We start from the raw sequence: 17189 nt of genomic DNA on the forward strand, positions 1-17189 counted from the left end.
TTTTTCCCCTCGTTCATGACGAGAAGTCCGGCTGGCTTACATCATGTGCTAACGAGACGGAGATTTTTGGACATAAATGATGAGCTTTTTTGAACAAAACTACATTCGTTATGGACCTGTGATACCTGGAAGTGACATCTGATGAAGAGAATCAAAGGTAATGGATTATTTACATAGTATTTTCGATTTTAGATCTCCCCAACATGACGTCTAGTCTGTATCGCAACGCGTATTTTTCTGGGCGCAGTGCTCAGATTATTGCAAAGTGTGATTTCCCAGTAAGGTTATTTTTAAATCTGGCAAGTTGATTGCGTTCAAGAGATGTAAATCTATAATTCTTTAAATGACAATATAATATTTTACCAATGTTTTCTCATTTTAATTATTTAATTTGTGACGCTGACTTGACTGCCGGTTATTGGAGGGAAACGATTTCCTCAACATCAATGCCATAGTAAAACGCTGTTTTTGGATATAAATATGAACTTGATAGAACTAAAAATGCATGCATTGTCTAACATAATGTCCTAGGAGTGTCATCTGATGGAGATTGTAAAAGGTTAGTGCATCATTTTAGCTGGTTTTGTGGTTTTGGTGACCCTGTCTTTGACTTGACAAAACATTACACACAACTCTTGTAAATGTACTGTCCTAACATACTCTAAATGTATGCTTTCGCCGTAAAACCTTTTTGAAATCGTAAAACGTGGTTAGATTAAGGAGATGTTTATCTTTCAAATGGTGTAAAATAGTTGTATTTTTGAAAATTTTTAATTTTGACATTTATTTGGATTCAAATTTGCCGCTCTTGAAATGCACCTGCTGTTGATGGAGTGCACCACGGGTGGCACGCTAGCGTCCCACCTAGCCCCAAGAGGTTAAAGGACCCATAGTTCTAGGGCTTGTTGGCTTTTTAAATTTTTGCCATTGAAAAAACACCGGTATCGTCACTACTGTCTGGCTCCTGCTTAGTCAATGTTTGCAATGATGATTAAAAAATAACATTACATCGTTAATTAGACTGTGTCTGTGTCTTGCTTGTATTGATCATGTCTTTTGTGTACAACATGTAAATAGCTGCATGTAGCCTAACCCTCCTCCTGAAAAAAGAACATGAAATTGTGCTTATGCTTAATAACCTTCTGAGGCATGCAATGCAGTAGTTAGAACATGTCAACCATGTCCTTTGTGTACAACATGACATTTGTAGGCTACACTAGACAATGGTGGTCGTCGCTGAACAAGGAGTGGGAAGTGGCATTGGAGCACCGAGCAGCAGCTAGCTACGTATGCAGCGGAGTGAGCAGCAGCTAGCTACGTATGCAGCGGAGTGAGCAGCAGCTAGCTACGTATGCAGCGGAGTGAGCAGCAGCTAGCTACGTATGCAGCGGAGTGAGCAGCAGCTAGCTACATATGCAGCGGAGTGAGCAGCAGCTAGCTACGTATGCAGCGGAGTGAGCAGCAGCTACGTCAAAAAAATCTCTGTATCTTAACAAATCGGGTTTCCAGAAAATCCAAAAACCGCAGCCACTCCGTATAAAAACCTATGGTACAATATAACTGCTTTCTTTGTCATGACACATGGAAGTGTAAATCTATAAATTTTCTAACACATTTATTGAGATGCTTCTTTGTGAAAGATGAGTTGGGCTGCTCATGAGATGTTATGACAAATTTACCAGTGTTGTTACAACAGAAGTATGTAAGTTCACATTTTCTGCATCTCTCTTTATAGATCAAGATGATTTTATTGAAATGGGAGACTGAGTTTAATCTGTGAACGATTGAATGTTGCATTTAACCAATTTAGGTAGGAGGTAGATTGCTTTAAGACTATCCTGATGGAACAAAGGCTTGCAGGCAATTAAAAAACATTCCATTTGGAGACCAGGATTGCTCTTTAAGTATTCTCTGAGATCATAACATGGAAGCAATTGTGTGTGTTTTCAAAGGTACTCCAAGTGCCTGCCAACTATTTGTCACATCTGCTCCTGCCACACCCTCTATTGCTTATCCTGTGTCTCCTTGAACTGCCGCCACCCCCCCCCCAGTGCCCGCTCGCTCTCTCTCTGTGTGTGTGTGTGTGTGTGTGGAGACAGGTGTGCTGAAGTCAGAGCAGATCCCCACCAGCTGCAACCTGTTCCATAATCAAGACCTCTACAAATACTCAGTCCTGCCAGATCGTAATCTCTGCTCAGTCAGTCCATGTTTCTAGCCGTTTGTTACTGTTGTGCCTGTTTTCCCTTGCCTGACACTGTTTTCCTCTCCTCTACAGTTCTATGACTCTGGTCCCTGTCTCCAGTCCGCTATGACTCTGGTCCCTGTCTCCAGTCCGACTTCTTGTCAGTCCTGCTACTCTGTCCTGGATTCCCCACTCTACGCTCCCTTGGATTCCCCTCCAGACTTGCTGACCCTGTCCCAACACCTGGTTTCCGGCAACCCGCCCGAATTTCCCCAACTTCCCAGTCTCTTGTCGTCAGGATAACTAGCTATCGATTCCATGTTGCTACACCACAGTTTACCTGAAACGATTTATCTAGCATTAACAGTTAGCTAGCGATTATAGCTATCTAGTTAACCTGTAAAGACATGAACCCAGCAGACTCAGATCCTCTCCACCAAACCCTCGCTGGCCAAGGCGCCCAGCTTGAGCAACATGACCAAGCCCTGAAAACCCTTCTGGAGCACATCAAGGAGTTTTCACAGAGCCTGTCTGACCTACAGGGCCGAACTTTCGCCCAGAGCTTGCAATCAGCCCATAGTTCGCCTCCTCTGCTCCGTGAGCCGTTTGTTCCAGCCCCCGAGTATTACGACGGCAACCTCGGAGCTTGCAGAGCCTTTTTGTTACAATGTTCGCTGGTATACGAGCAACAGCCCTATGCTTATGCTAGCAAATGGGCCAAGATTTCCTTCCTGATTGGCAGCCTCTGTGGAGCAGCGCTTTCTTGGGCCACAGCTGTGTGGGAGAAACAGTCCCCTGTCTGCTCCTCCTACTCCAGCTTCACGGAGGAGATGAGGAGTCTTTGACCACCCTGTCTGCGGTAAGGATGCCGCCAAGCGACTCCTGTCCCTCCGTCAAGGCTCCCATAGTGTTGCTTAGATGGCGATCGAGTTTAGCACCCTCGCCGCTGAGAGCGACTGGAATGAGGAGGCCTTTCAGGGAGCATTCAAGAATGCTCTCACCGAGAACTGTTATAATGACTGCAGTTCAATCAAAAATGTACTTTATATATATACACATTAGTGATGGGGGGAAAATCTATACAGCTACATACCGGGATAGAGAGAGAGAGACAAAGAGACACAGAGATATTTTCATTTATTTAAGAAAGAGAGACACAGATATATATATATATATAGAGAGAGAGAGGGAACCTGAATGTAAATACATAAGAATCCATAGTCTCCTTCATGGTCCCATGAATGATTTCAGCACTCGTGCATATTCAGCGGAGTGCACTTTAATCAAGGTAAACGGTACAAAATAAAACATTGCTGTTTTAGTAGCATTCCATGCTTTACCAAGGCTGCCGACTCAATGTTGGGGCCCACATTGCAGTTGTAAGTACCGTAATTGCACTGTTGTGGTTTAGTTTTATGGTGCTTCCCCCTAACCAACAAACAAATGTATAGACCTTGGATGGAAGGATATGGAATAATGTGCTCTAGTCATATCTTTAGATCATAATTGCATGTTATTATAGGTCTTAAAAGGTCCTTTCTGGAATATCTAAACACCAAACATGGAATTCGTGCCCATCAGATTAATTTTCTCAAAAACCATACTGGAGTATTCCGTGTCATCTTTTTGCAGTCGCCCTGCAGATCTTAGGGGATTACTCTATCATATTAAAGAAAGGTGGGCGGAGCAATAATGCTCCTGACACTTGTGTCCTTTTTCTCTCCAGATAAAAAAGTCTGTTCACCTGAAAACCATGAAATAATCAACAGAGCCTTGTCACAAGCATTGCCATGATAAGCGAGGTGGCCATATCTACATTACATAGTAATTTATGTTACTATCATTCGGAATTGTTGTACATGACCTAAATTTGATTTGAACCAAAACTGCCAATGCCTGCACAATACTCAAAATTAAATTTATCGCTAAGGTTAAATCTATAAAATAAGTCCCATTTAATTAATAGAACAGTGAGCACTTAGTAAAAATAAAGCTGAAATGTACAAGAGGCTGCCATTTCTGTGAGCCTGGGAGGTTTGTTTCTTTTTTGACACCACACCATTAACACGTCAACTCCCTTTGGTTTGGATCTCTCTTTTATCTTCACAAAAGTCATCCTCCTCTATTCTGTAGTACGCCTCACCCCAGTTCTGAGAATGGAAGAGATTCACCACAACCGGTATTCTTAGAGTTAGGGCAAATACCAGGCCTATGGTCTGAATATATCGCTTGGTATAAATTTGGAATGCAGTGCAAGCTCTGTGCACTATTTGCTTTCTGCTATGTCTTTTTATAGTTTAGCAGAGAGATGCAGAGATGCATTTCATACCATGTACCCTAAAGGCTGTGGCTTTGTTGCCCTACAAGCCAGCAGATGTAGACATACATCGACAGCTAAAGTGTCGTAATCATTTCTCAAGAAATTCTCTGATAGAGGTGTTTGAGGTTGGGGGAGTATAAAGTCGTGAATCAACTGGTTCCTTCTCTCTCTCATGCGCTCGCACGCACGCACACACACACACACACACACACACACACACACACACACACACATTTACATACATACAAGTATTTAGGCAGCTGATATGCTACAGCCTTTGACATTCTTGTTGCTTCATATCCATCCGCAATTCAGCTTTTTTCTATTCCCCTGGTGTCAGTTGTCCAGTAATCATTTCCTGAAATGAAATGGCATTGAGAAACCGCTTCCTAAAATGGCGTTTACATCTTTTTGTGAATGGCCTGCACGACTTAAATCAAGCGGTCAAAACATGTTAATTTTCAAACTCATACTGACAAACACATTTAATTTTTACAAACACAACATATGATACACACTTACACGACCCCTACATTAACACTTTAATCTTGCAGAATTCACTCAACCTTTTTTTATGTGCTCAATAGCAAAGGCATAGTAGCACGTGATTTCAACAGAACTAAGCTGGTAGAAACTTGGGAATCATTGTATCAGCAATCCTGTGGCTTGACCTTTTGAAGAGGCGTTTGTTCACACCACAGCTCAGCTGATTGAAGCTCGAAGCCGGAAATGGAAGCTCAGCAATTACCTGGAAAGGGTTTTCTGGGTATTACCAAATACACACAGAGTTCTAATTAAGATAAAACTGGGCTGAACCACAAACCAAGAGAGAGAGAAAAAAAGAATGAGAAAAGAAAGCAAAAGTTTTTGACTTCCTGTTAACTCATTTTGTTCTATATAATTTTATAGTTGTTCCATTTGGTCTGCAAAGTGATCCCAAGGATGAGTTAACGAAGTAACATTTTATTTCTGGTCGCTAAGTCAACTACTACTTAGCTAAATGGCTATTTATTGAAATGTGACATATCCATGCCCAGAAATAAAATAATTTCAAAACAATATCAATATGATCTGTTGTAGGCCTATGTATCTTTATAATACATGTGTTTAATCGTTCAGTTCAAGATGGACGTTCCATCACAATACATGTAATCAGGTGTTGAATAGTAAGGAGCCATTTCCAGCAGTCAAAGGACCAAATCTCCCTCTAGTGGCCTCATGGGTGGAAGGTTATTCATATTTTCTTTAATAATTTCATTATAAATAAATATTATAAAAAAAAACTGCTGAAAAACTGATGTTTTTTTTTATGTCTTCTGTGATGTATATAAAGCGTAATATTGGGATACAAACTAAAACTTTAATATATTTAAACTCTAAATCTGACATGGTACAGGTGTCTTCTATTTTTTTAAGCCCATAACCATGTGTATGAGGTGTGTACTTTGTTCCAAAGTAGATTTGTTTAAGACTACCAAGAAGCACTCTGTGTGACTCTGATTTAGCCCACTGCAATAAAAGGTGTTAATACAGTACAGTACAAATCAATCTGAAATTACTTTACTTTTCCCTCATGTTAGTCTGCAATAATATACAAAACCTAACCATGACACTTCCCTAACCATGACACTTATGTAATATCTACCTAACCAGGCCGGATTCCCTTCTTGCTACTGTAAAACATCTAATGATTTCAAAGCAGTCTTCGCCCTTGCGTCCAAGTCTTCATGATATAGAACACATTGTCTCCACAACCTTTTGATGTTTGATTTGCTCACATTGAGATTTTTGCTAATTAAAAAGCCACAAATGGAGGGGCCAAGCAGTTTAGTACACTGTGGTTGAGTTGTTTGTGAAACTCCCATAGCCATTAATGGGAGCGGTAACAATTATGTGTTTCAGGAGAACTCTGGGCCTGACTTTGAAGTGGGTAGACTGATGCACTCCATAATACATATTTTCACAGCGTGAGCAGCAGGTGCAACAAAGCATTCTGGATCCACCCAGATTTTGACCAATAAAGTGATGCGTGTTGCGCTAGCTCAGCTAAGATACATTATCCTCACTTTTTACACCTTGGCTTCAAAGGGGGTATTTTCTCATTCAAGTAATTTGGCTCGAATAAACCAGTTTCATATTCACTATAATGGCAAACCCCACTGAGTGAAACTCAGAGTTAGCATTGTGGTATCATGTAAAGTTCACAGTGAACCCACAGCGACGAGAAGACTGCGTCATACCGATAGACCATAATGCTTAGGGGAAAAAAATACCAAAACACAAACACAAGCACGCGCTTCAAAACATATGTTTTCCGCTTTCCCCCTCCTTTTAAATCATACGCTCCAGAAATGGCAACCTTATCCCCTAGTGTGTTGCTATGAGTCAGCCAGTGCAAATAAGGGGAATGTCCCCTTCACCGAGCCACATAAATGAAGACATGTCTTTTCATCTTAAATGGGAGGGAATGAGTAGGAATGAATAACCACTAGTGATAGGGGAAAACATCGATACAGTTACATATCGCAATATTATTTTGGAAGATTTTATATTGATACTTTGACTGCATGTAACGATTAAATTAAAAAGGTAGGTAGCGTTAGCTAGCGCTAGATCGCTGTACTTGCGCCAAAATGCCGGTATTGTTCATCCTATAGCTTGTTCTCCATCTTCTTTTTAAATAGTGAGCCAACATGTTTTCAGCACTTTTATTTCCATGACTGATCAAAACAAATTTTCGCAGGATCGCTCATCTCTCTGCAGCAGACATGTAGTGAGCAATATGTTTGGAACATCAAATCACAAAAAAAATCGCTGTATCGAATTACAATACATATAGAATTGTGAGAATCATGAGTATCGCAATACATGTCGTATCGGCACCTAAGTATCATGATAATATCGTATCGTGAGGCCCCTGGCAATTCCAAGAATTCAACCAGTCCATTCTAAGAATGGAAGTGTCCTTAAGTGGATGTTGATGTTATCTTGGCGCTTGAACACGTTGCAGTGCTGGGACGTCCAATTTCATATCATGTGACCCACTAATGCATCCCTCTATGGTTGTTATGTTTCTATGCAGACATGCACACACACACAGACACACACACACACACACACGCACGCACGCACACACACACGCACACACAACCGCACCCACACACACACCCACAGAGACACACAAGCGCGTGGGGAAGACTATTGCGAAATGCTGTGTTTTTACCCCTTGGTTCAACATATTTTCATTATATAGAGATTTATGTAATAGCCAGCAATGTAGGATGAGCATATTTCTGTCCCATTTGTCGTAGGGGGAAAGGGAGGGGATTACATCACTGTAATGAAAACAATGCAGGGGAATGCTGTTGTGCTTTTCAAGGTTAATGAACTTCAGATGAGACATCAGAGGTTCGAATTGGACAGTATGGGAAATGTTTTAACAAGGACCAATATTTAAATACATTTGCCTCATACATCTTCAATTAACAACAGCTATGATAATATAATCAACTTCTGAAGACATTACTTTGCAGGCATTTCAATTAGTGAAGATGATCCCAAATGCACAGAAAAAGGCATTTTCTCTCAGCATAGTCTACTCTATTCCATAGGATCAAGGATACAAATAACCACAAAAAAAAATAAACGAAGACAGACTGTTGTGTTGAAAACAAAAAAGCTACTTTTGCTTTTACCACCAGGGAAGTCCACTTCCTGCCTACGCTCACCACCATAGCCTTTTCCTCAAGCCTGGGAATCCACACGCCTGCACAGGGTTACATTCTTTCATGTTGTTTCACATTCATCTGATTTTATACATCTCTGTGGTGAACAGCAACTTCCAACTGCGGAATAGACAAAAATACATGGAGGATAGAAAAGAAAGAAATAAAGAAAAAAAAAGGAAAAAAAGAAAGAAAGAAAAAAAAGAGAGGAAGGAAGAGAGAGAAAGAAAGAAAAGAAAGAGAAGTGCAAACGGAAGAAGAGGAACGGAAGACAGAACGAGAGATGGAAAGAGACAACTAGAAAGAACAATTATGAAAGCGAGAGAAAGACTGCCCACACAAGCTTTGTGGGGGCGGTGACCAGACCACGTGGAGGCCCATTTCAGATGGAAAGATTCCCCTAGTACGGCCAGTCGAAAGAGAAAACATTTCTGCAGCATTAGCTCGGAAAAGGGGGATTATTAGGTGGCTGCTGCTGGAAATGCTTCAATCTGGGACCTCATCTCATGTTTTCCCCCAACCATAGGCTGCGCGTGAGTTTCAAGTTTGGGGAAGCTCATTTTCACCATAAAAACGCACCTTCATCATTGCATGTGCAGACTTATTATAATTATTTTTAATGGAACCTTTATTTAACAAGGCAAGTCAGTTAAGAACAAATTCTTATTTACAATGACGGCCTACATCGTCCAAACCCGGACGACGCTGGGCCAATTGTGCGACGCCCTATGGGACTCCCAATCACAGCCGGTTGTGATACAACTTATGTGAGCCTACTGTACTATTCCTAATGTGATGAGTTGATTCGATAGTCCTAATTTAAGCTAATAATGTAACTCAATCACTGTTCACAAAAAAAGACTGTTCAATGCCTGGCTGAGCGCGTATAGCGTAGAGTAGGCCTTGGCTATAGGCTAAAGCCCAGGGATCATCAACTACATTCAGCCACATTTTTTCTTGAATGGATGGTCAGGGGATGGTCAGGGGGCTGCAACATAAATACAAATAATTAGTTTCTTCTCCTTTCTTTGCACGGGAAGAATTTGGCCTTTTATAAACACATTTCATGCAATTCTACTACACTTTATAAACTTAGCAAAAAAAGAAACGTCCTCTCACTGTCAACTGCGTTTATTTTCAGCAAACATGTGTAAATATTTGTATGAACATAACAAAATTCAACAACTGAGACATAAACTGAACAAGTTACACAGACATGTGACTAACAGAAATGGAATAATGTGTCCCTGAACAAAAGGGGGGGTCAAAATCAAAAGTAACAGTCAGTATCTGGTGTGGCATTAAGTACTGCAGTGCATCTCCTTCTCATGGACTGCACCAGATTTGTCATTTCTTGCTGTGAGATGTTACCCTACTCTTCCACCAAGGCACCTGCAAGTTCCCGGACATTTCTGGGGGGAATGGCCCTAGCCCTCACCCTCCGATCCAACAGGTCCCAGACGTGCTGGGTTTGTGCCCATAGGCGACGTTGTTGCCGGTGATGTCTGGTGAGGACCTGCCTTACAACAAGCCTACAGCCTCTCTCAGCCTATTGAGGACAGTCTGAGTACTGATGGAGGGATTGTGCATTCCTGGTGTAACTCGGGCAGTTGTTGTTGCCATCCTGTACCTGTCCCGCAGGTGTGATGTTCGGATGTACCGATCCTGTGCCGGTGTTGTTACACGTGGTCTGCCACGGCGAGGACGATCAGCTGTCCGTCCTGTCTCCCTGTAGTGCCGTCTTAGGTTTCTCACAGTACAGACATTGCAATTTATTGCCCTGGCCACATCTGCAATCCCCATGCCTCCTTGCAGCATGCCTAAGGCACGTTCACGCAGATGAGCAGGGACCCTGGGCATCTTTCTTTTGGTGTTTTTGAGAGTCAGTAGAAAGGCCTCTCGTGTCCTAAGTTTTCATAACTGTGACCTTAATTGCCTACCGTCTGTAAGTTGTTCGTGTCTTAACGACCATTCCTCAGGTGCATGTTCATTAATTGTTTATGGTTCAAGCACGGGAAAAAGTGTTTAAACCCTTTACATTGAAGATCTGTGAAGTTATTTGGATTTTTACGAATGATCTTTGAAAGACAGGGTCCTGAAAAAGGGACGTTTCTTTTTTTGCTGAGTTTATGACTGGAGCCATTAGCAGAATCTTTCTTAATACAACAAATTACAGGGTAGCCTACTCTGCTGACACTGACAATGTCACGCCCTGACCTTAGAGATCCTTTTATGTCTCTATTTTGGTTGGTCAGGGCGTGAGTTGGGGTGGGCATTCTATGTCCTTTTTTCTATGTTTGGTATTTCTTTGTTTCGGCCGGGTATAGCTCTCAATCAGGGATAGCTGTGTATCATTGTTGCTGATTGGGAGCCATTGTTGCTGATTGGTAGTTAATTTCTGTTTAGTGTGTTAGGATACCTGACAGGACTGTTTGGCTGTCGTTTGTTTTTTCTTTGTGAAGTGCCTATTTTCATCCAAAATAAAAGATGAACAAATTCCACGCTGCACCTTGGTCCTCTTCTTCCAAAGACAGCCGTTACAGACAAACAGATCAATAAAAATAACGTTGTCTGATGCATACATTAGGCGTACGAGAAGTTGAGACACAATTACAATATGACATCCTTCTAACCTGGAGGAGGAAATTATTGTCCAAAATCAAACTTTCAAGTGGCACTGACCCAAAAATTATAAAGAGTGAATATGCGCACTCACCGGGGATATTACCGATGCTCTCTCCATGCTCTCTATAGACATACAATTAAGTTGAGAATTTGGATAACTAAAAGACAGATTAAAGTCTTTTCATTGTCTTCTCTTTACAGCAATACCCATTTTCTTTCCAAACTATGTTTTCCCGCGATTGTATTTTGAAATATTGAGATATGCCTGGCTGGGCCTATACTTTTCACTGACAGTCGCATCTGAACAATCATCTATTTGGTATTTGCAGCGAGCGCTGCTCAAATTGCCAACTTTAGGAAATGTGATTTAAAACAATCCACAGCTTACTTTTTTTTAAGAAGCTCATGATCCTTTGTGGCCAAATCATGCTTTCTGGTGTAGGTGCCAATTTTGAATGATTTTTTTGTGTATAGATAGGAGTAGGCTAATGTGGCTATATAATCTTGCCAATTTAATTCAATTTACTTTAAGGGAAGCTTTATGGACGTGCCACCTATGCCCCCAACCACGATGTAAGCAGAGCTCACAACCAGACTGGCCTCTTCCACCCCCGCCAGCCCCAACTTCCCCTGACACCCACGCACACCTCCCCCTGACTGACTCCACCACTCCGTCAACACCCACTCCTTCCTCCCTCTTTGTCTGGGGCTGGAAACCAAGGAAAAGTTCAATGACCTCTCTTTAACTCTCTCTTATTCGTTCTGCGTGTTTTTGGGTATCAGCTGAGCTCATTCTGGCCATGTAAAGGAATGAGAGGAAAGCGTTGATGTTCGGGTGAGTGAGACAATCTGTCGTTGTTTTGCTTTCTGTGTAATAAGCTTGTAGCTGGGTACCAGTCTGCTTAACTAACACTCCTCGTACTCTCTTTCATTATGACATGACAGGAGTGGCAAGGAGTGGAATGACTGGTAGCCAGGCTAATAGGCTTGGGTAGCCACATCTGAGATGATCCTCACCCACTACATCATCCTCTCCTCAAGCTCTTCAGCGCCAAATCTCTTCTAACGTACATAAGAGGCTTCCCTGATCAACGGAACAATGGATACCCAAAACAGGGGCCATCCATTATTGAACCAAAAGAGCAAAACTACTCAATCAACAGTACAGACTGAATACCGACTGGAATACCGCGACTCTCAAAATCAGCTACCAAAATGCTGTCACTGTCGAACGTTAAGCTTTTTCAGACACCTGAACAATTGCTTCAAACTCTACGAAATGTAGAACTTGGGGATTCTTGAGTATGCAAAATAACTTTTGAGGATCCCTTGATCTTCAATGCTTCAGAGAAGTTTCTCTTCTACTTGAAATGCAAGGTGAATCACAACCTCACTCTTCACTCTTCTAGTGAGTTATAGTTCTCATTAGAGGCAAGATCTTCTCTATGAATACCGTATTAAGCGTTGACAAAACATGGCCAGCATGGGCTCCACCTCCATCTGGACCTTCAAACAAAAGTTGACAGAAAGCCAGAGTTGCCAATTAACACAGAATTATGTTATTTACTCCCCAGTTATCGCTCTCCAAACAGAACAATGAGGATCAGCGGTTCAGGCCGACCCACGCTCCGGTTTCATGTTTCTGCTGCGAGGCCCAGTTTGTGTGAGCGTAATCCTTGATAAAGCAGCTTTTTACAAAACACAAAGAGCGATGCTGGAGCCAGTGACCTCATCACCAGATAAAAGTGTGGAACAAACAATTTTCCCCTATGAGGCAAACTGGTGTCTGGTGTTATATCAGGGAGAGGTTTTTTCCATCCTTGCGATGAGTGCTGTGAAAACATGACTTCACCTGAGAGTCAAATGGGACTATCATATCTTGGATGTAGGATTGGTGTATACTGTTGGTTTGAATGACTGTTGCTTGTTGAAGAGATACTTCTGTTCAAAGGCTGCATTCAAAAACACACATTGTATTAAGATCCAATAAAAAATACATTTCACAATATAATTCAGTCTTTTTTTGTGCACAATATTTCAGCGTTTACTGACACGTACCATTTGCAACAATGAGAATGTCCATTTGAAATGTGAAAATATTGTAACACTTCATTAGTCGTGTCATAAAAAATGTAATTCATATTCAAAATAATATTCAAGCGTCATCACGCATGTCTTACAGCTTTATAGCGGCTTTATTACCTATTGCCAGCTTTATGGTACTTAGAACTGAGCATCTTAACCCCCAGGGTTTCTATTATGATGTTTGAGTTTGTTCTCCTTTTGCAGGGGGGAATACCAAGGGGACTTTCAATTTCTGTCAGGTGAACAAGATGGTAAACAGAACAGAGATAATGCCTGAAAAAATGGGGATTTTCCACCTTTGCATATATTTGCATTCGCGTCAAAACAGGATAGTTGGGCCCTTTCTCTGTGTTTCAATTTGAAATACAGTTTAGAGACTCAAAACTTGTTTTCGAATCACTGCAAGAGCCAACTGGTTCTTTCAAACAGAGGCAATTAAAGAAAAACCCTCTTTGTCACATTGTACCGTGCTAATATTTGGTTAGCATTTGATGACCTCTAATTCACAATGCATTGTACCGTGCTAATATTTGGTTAGCATTTGATGACCTCTCATTCACAATGCATTGTACCATGCTAATATTTGGTTAATATTTGATGACCTCTCATTCACAATGCATTGTACGCACGGTACAATTGTACGCACGGTACATTGTACCATTGGGCTCCCAAGTGGTGCAGTGGTCTAAGACACTGCATCTCAGTGCAAGAGCTGTCACTGCAGTATTTGGTTGAATCCAGGCTGCATCACATCTGGCTGTGATTGGGAGTCCCATACGGCGGTGCACAATTGGCCCAATGTCGTCTGGGTTTGGCAGGGGTAGGCTGCCACTGTAAATAAGAATTTGTTCTTAACTGACTTGCCTCGCTAAATAAAGGTAAAACAAATTGTACCGTGCTAATATTTGGTTAGCATCTGATGACCTCTCCTTCACAATGCATTGCACATCTGCTAGGAAAGGTTAACATGGACAATGTGGTCCAGCCAAGTGCATTGTTGAAAAAGATATATGATGCCCGCAGATATCCTGCCAAAGCCACAATAGTCCCTCTGGTGTGTTTAATACAAGAAATCTGGGTGGAACCACAGGTACCGTTAACGTCTGAGGGGTCAAGGTCTCCAAACTGATGTCAGCTCTCCATTCTCAAGGTCTCTCTCTCCATCTCTGTGTGTATAGCAGTGTCACTGAAGCCATAGTGCTAATGCAACCGCTATCCTGCCGTCAAATATCCAACCGCTCCCATTGCGTTGTTAGCCTTTCAGTCTGGTCTTCTTCAGTGGCAGCCCTGGGGGCATCAAGTCACGGAGCTAACGCTCATTACTTAGACACCCACACTCCACACTCTCTCCCCTCTCTGAACCATATAATCACCCCCAAACTACCCAGCACCCCCCAACTAACCAGATATCTATTGGAGCTCCCAAAGCGCTTTGTAAACCAACCCCAGAAAAGCATATTCCAAAGCGTAGAATGACAGATTGGCCCTTCAGGGCCTGATGAGTGGGATCACAGAGCAATGTGATAAAAACAACAACCCTTGAAAGGAATACAAACAAAAACACAGACGATGGTGTATTAAGCAGAGAGGAGAGAGTGTGTTGCTATGCATCTCGTCTGTATCCAGTCTTAGGTTGTAGGGCGCCCCTCCGGGCTCCCTGAATGCTAAATCACCCATCTGCCACTGTGTTCCCCTTATGTCCGTCCCCTTGCCCCTGTGGAGCTACAGGTAACTGCCAGAATAAAGGAAACGCTTGAGTAAATGAGGGATACAAAGTATATTGAAAGCAGTGGCTTCCACACAAGTGTGGTTCCTGAGTTAATTAAGCAATTAACATCCCATCATGCTTAGGGTCATGTATAAAACACACAGTTACCCATTATTTTGGCTACCATGGCTAGAAGAAGAGATCTCAGTGGTTTTGACAGAGAGGTTTCAAAGGAGCATAGGGGTCAAAAGGGTGTGTGTGTGTGTGTGTGTGTGTGCGCGCATGTCTCAGTCACCAGATCTCAACCCAATTGAACACTCATGGGAGATTCTGGTGCGATGCCTGAAACAGTGTTTTCTACCACCATCAACAAAACCCCAAATGATGGAAATTTCTTGAGGAAGAATGGTGTCGCATCCCTCCAATAGATTTCCAGACACTTGTAGAATCTATGTCAAGGTGCATTGAATCTGTTCTGGCTCGTGGTGGCCCAACGCCCTATTAAGACACTTTATGTTGGTGTTTCCTTTATTTAGGCAGCTACCTGTACAATCTCCTCTACAGAATATATATATATATATATATATATATATATATATATATATATATATATATATATATATATATATTGTGTGTGTGTGTGTGTGTGTGTGTGTGTGTGTTTGAGTTTGAATAAAACAAGTCAGTTTGCATGAGAGAGGAAGTGTAAGCAGCGTACACTGAGTGGACAAAACATTAAGAACCTCTTCCTAATATTGAGTTGCACCCCCTTTTGCCCTCAGAACAGCCTCAAATCGTCGGGGCATGGACTCCACAGGGTGTCGAAAGCGTTCCACAGGGATGCTGGCCCATGTTGACTCCAATGCTTCCCACAGTTGTGTCAAGTTGGCTGAATGTCCTTTGGGTGGTGGATCATTCTTGATACACACAGGAAACTGTTGAGCGTGAAAAACCCAGCAGCATTGCAGTTCTTGACACAAACCGGCGCGCCTGGCACCTACTACCATACCCCATTCAAAAGCACTTCAATCTTTTGTCTTGTCTATTCACCCTCTGAATGGCACACATACACAATCCATGTCTCAACTGTCTCAAGGCTTAAAAATACTTCTTTAACCGTCTTATCTATACTGACTCAAGTGGATTTAACAAGTGACATCAATAAGGGATCATAGCTTTCACCTGGATTCACCTGGTCAGTCTATGTCATGGAAAGAGCAGGTGTCCTTAATGTTTTGTACACTCGGTGTATGCGTGCACTGGTATTTTGTGTGTGTGTCGGCATATTATGCCCAGCTTGTGTTGTGCCGTTGTCAACAGCATCAATAATTCTAGCCACTTGTGATTGACTGTTACTTTCCATCACTATCACAGAGGTGTTGAACTGCCTTCATGTGTGAGATGACTGTGTTTCACTCTTACAAAAAAAGGTGCTATCTAGAACCTTAAAGGGTTCTTCGGCTGTCCTTATAGAATAACCTTTTTGGAACTCTTTTTTATAAGCGTGTATGCCAGTGAAATTAATAGACTATCAAAACAAACAGAAACAGTTCCACACAAAATGTCTCCACCACACAGTCTGTGGTTAAAACGCAGACATTTGCCTCCACCGATCCATCCTAAATGTTGAAGTTAGTGCTATAATGTCACCTAATGACAAAACGTTATAGGTCCCTTTTAAAACACCATGGATACATTTTTAATTCCACCTTGCCCTGGTCTTTACTTTACCATGGAACCACGTCTAGACAACTCTATGCTTCATTTTCCCAGACTGCACTTGCTCGAGGAAAATCCCAGGAAGTGAACCCGAAACACACCACATGAGTTAAATCTTCAGATTGAAGGCGTGTCCCTCCATAAAAATGCTGATACTTTAACATGTCGACCTAACCACTGTAGTTTAGCTCACACTCGCTGTTGGTAATCACTGTATACTTTTCAGCTCAGTAGAATGGCATTCAAACAACAAATATATGTTTTTTTTATTTAACCTTAATTTAATTAGGCAAGTAAGTTAAGAACAAATTCTTATTTACAATGACGGCCTACCTCAGCTAAACCCTCCACTAACCCGGACGACGTTGGGCCAATTGTGCGACGCCCTGGTTGTGATACAGCCCAGGATCATACAGCCCAGGATCAAACCAGTGTCTTTAGTGACACTTCTAGCACTGAGATGTAGTGCCTTAGAACGCTGCTCCACTCGGGAGCAACTCCTGGGACCAGTATACAGCCTTTTATTACATACTCTTGGGCCTGAATGTGCGCACACATCTTCCATTGAAATCACTGCATGATTCACCCAAAAGTCTGAGTTAAATGCGCACATTTCCAGTAAGAATTCAGGCCCTCTGTGCATTATGACAGTCCACGAAATACATAAAAGCTATTGCTACATTCATAATGCATTAGTACAATTAGGCCCAGGGTAGAGCCAGCTCACTAGAAGCCAATAGCATCAGGGATGGTGAAGTTTATCCAGACAGATTCTGTTTCTGAAGCTAAGCTGGGCAGAACAACCAGAAAGCAGCTAGTGGGAGG

General features: G+C 42.0%; 1 protein-coding gene and 1 long non-coding RNA gene across 2 annotated transcripts in view; one reads left to right on the top strand and one right to left on the bottom strand.

Annotated features, from left to right (window-relative positions):
- Window positions 1–17189, bottom strand: part of LOC106579593 (apoptosis regulator Bcl-2) — a 74899-nt gene that overhangs the window by 39809 nt on the left and 17901 nt on the right. The gene's annotated exons all lie outside the window — the stretch shown is intronic.
- LOC106579595 (uncharacterized) lies at window positions 11561–12858 on the top strand. The gene is made up of 2 exons (XR_001322685.2): window positions 11561–11687; window positions 11798–12858. It is a non-coding gene; the product is annotated as an uncharacterized lncRNA (long non-coding RNA).

This window comes from Salmo salar, chromosome ssa19, assembly GCF_905237065.1.
Source record: "Salmo salar chromosome ssa19, Ssal_v3.1, whole genome shotgun sequence".
Classification (NCBI taxonomy): Eukaryota; Metazoa; Chordata; class Actinopteri; order Salmoniformes; family Salmonidae; genus Salmo; species Salmo salar.